The sequence below is a fragment of the Periplaneta americana genome, chromosome 9 (genome assembly GCF_040183065.1).
Source record: "Periplaneta americana isolate PAMFEO1 chromosome 9, P.americana_PAMFEO1_priV1, whole genome shotgun sequence".
NCBI lineage: Eukaryota > Metazoa > Arthropoda > Insecta > Blattodea > Blattidae > Periplaneta > Periplaneta americana.
Genome location: NC_091125.1, coordinates 99,700,666 through 99,703,257, shown reverse-complemented (window position 1 = coordinate 99,703,257; position 2,592 = coordinate 99,700,666). Strand labels below are relative to the sequence as shown.

Below are 2,592 nucleotides of genomic sequence, written 5' to 3'. Positions count from 1 at the left end.
ATCTAAATAACTTTATTTATTAAAAAACAATTTCGTGTGAATTTATGTTAAGAAACTCGTCTACAGAGTAGAAAGGATTAATTTAAAGCCAATTATAAAATCTAGCTTTGAAACTATTGGTTGGTAACTTATAATATTGACTGGGAAGCTTATTATATAATTTCATCCCCACGACAGAAAAATTTGTACTAGTTTTATGTAATCTACAGTATGGAATATTAATTTGTTCACTATTTCTAATTTCATGATCATGTATATTGGCTATTAATGAGTAATTGTTCATATTTTGTCGAGTGTAAAGGACTAGGTCGTATATATAAATTTATGACAGTTAATATCTATGAGTTCTGGCGCCTTGTCACTCATTTGAGTTGTGTGGCTAAAAAAAAGGAAGAATTGTGACGTTGTCGTGTATAGTTCCTGGGGTAGCTCAGTCGGTAGAGCGTTCGCGTGCTAAGCGAAGGGTCCCGGGATCGATACCCGTCTCCGGAACAATTTTTTCCTTGAAATTATTCAAACCTGCTTTACAGGGAGCTACTACCTGAAAACCAGATTTGTATAATACATTCGTTACTGGAGGTACGTTAACAGAAAGCCACAAATTAAGTCACACAGTATTGTGTACACTCATAGTTGAGTTCTGCGCCTTGTCAGCTCATTTGAGTTGTGTGGATAAAAAAAAGGAAGAATTGTGACGTTGTGTATAGTTCCTGGGGTAGCTCAGTCGGTAGAGCGTTCGCGTGCTAAGCGAAGAGTCCCGGGATCGATACCCGGCTCCGGAACAATTTTTCCTTGAAATTATTCAAACCTGCTTTACAGGGAGCTACTACCTGAAAACCAGATTTGTATATTACATCTCAACACCTTTTCCCCGTCCTGAAAGGGTCTTCCATGATTCATAGTCACGACCTCTCAATTCTTCTCGAAAATTTCGAATTGTAGCTTTAGTAAAGTCTTCGGGAAAAGAAAGGCAGAGGGAATCACACGACGATTTGAGTTCGACATCTGTCTCATCATGTTAACATGCGGATTATCTGCTCTGATTCAGGGCGCTGTATAGATTGCGATGTTACCTAAAGCTATCGCAAGCAAAGCACCGACTTGTGTCAGTTTCTTAAAATTCATTTTTAAACTCTGTGCTACCTGCTGTCCGAATGGAATGTCCAATAGAAACTGAATCAATCACCCGCTTTATTCTAAACCATTGACACCAGCCTCGTCAGGCATTGCACTCAATGATGGTTGGCGATTTAGGAACATTCACTAAATTGTTGATGTAACTGAACTGGAGACGAGAGGTTAGAGAATGCCTTTTTTCTTTGCTTTGCACTCTCGCACTTTTTCCGTCTACTCTCTCTTTTTTTTTTTTTTGGCTCAATTTTCAGCTTGTCGTTTGGACACATCCTTTCATGTCAACTTCTCGTGCGTTCAGCAGCTGATATCTGCATTTTCCCTAGAAAAATGCTTCTCTACAATGGAATTTCTTTTTTCACTAATTTTATTTACTAAATCATATTCTTGATTTAATTACACATTAATTTACAAATGCAATTACAAATATATTATTATACAAAACGACATTGTTATAGAACGCAAGGGTACAATTATACCAGAACTTAAATATAGATGAATAAATAAACTTAAATGGTTCTCTATATATTATCAGGCAGTACATCTCACTTGACGTTATGTGTCAGAGGAAGAACAATTGGACGGAATTACGCAATAATAGACAAACCGACAATTTGAAAAAAAAAATGAGATACCTATTTGCACAAATCTGTTGATGGTAGGCTAATTTAACCGAGAAAAAATCAAGAATTCGATATCTGAATGTTGGTGTTATTTATAAACAAAAAGTCGTTTATTGCATAAAATTCATTTATTTATTTTGCTTTGAAATATTAATTCAACTGCTGGTCTCTTATTAAAAATCGGTTAACCTTTTTTGGTATTATTTGTGGTATTTTTTTTAAATATTATGAATGTTGTAATACTTCTTACATAAAATGTTTTATAAAAACAGATTGATTTCAATGACCAATATCTCGAAACAGGTTTTTGGTGCTTGGTCTCTTATTAAGTAACTCCGTCCAATTGTCTGTATGCATCTGAAGTCTGACTAGTATAATATGTAGCTTGTCAGCGATGTATGCAATGGAGGGGAAAAGGAACTTGCCATCTTACCCCATTATGTCCTGGCTCTAGTTGCCTCATGAGTGGTGCCTTCTTGGTATCACTTGTGAGGTTCAGACCTGTCTTCGGACAGTTGACTAAACAAAACATGGCTTTCTGACCTATAACTAATCACACTTAATACTAATAAAAGTTAAAAAGAGAAAGTAATAGTACATTTCGAATGAAAATATTTCGTGCTCAGAGATACAGTAGAAGTAAAGATCTTAGCACAGACGTGTAGTGTTTAAAAATGAAGAAGAACTGTTGTACTGTACTATTTAACACATAAAAATTTGTTGGAAACAAATTTTTGTTGAATTGCTCTGAAATGTGCCTTTTTATTTTACTCTTTTAATATTAGCATTACCAAGGTGAAGGAATTTTTCTACAACTTTGTTCTAATGTTGTACTATC

General features: G+C 35.0%; 1 non-coding gene across 1 annotated transcript; it reads left to right on the top strand.

The window, feature by feature from the left end:
- Positions 1-708: 708 nt before the first annotated feature.
- Positions 709-782, top strand: TRNAS-GCU (transfer RNA serine (anticodon GCU)). The gene has a single exon. It is a non-coding gene; the product is annotated as a tRNA-Ser (tRNA).
- The last annotated feature ends 1,810 nt before the right edge of the window (positions 783-2,592 follow it).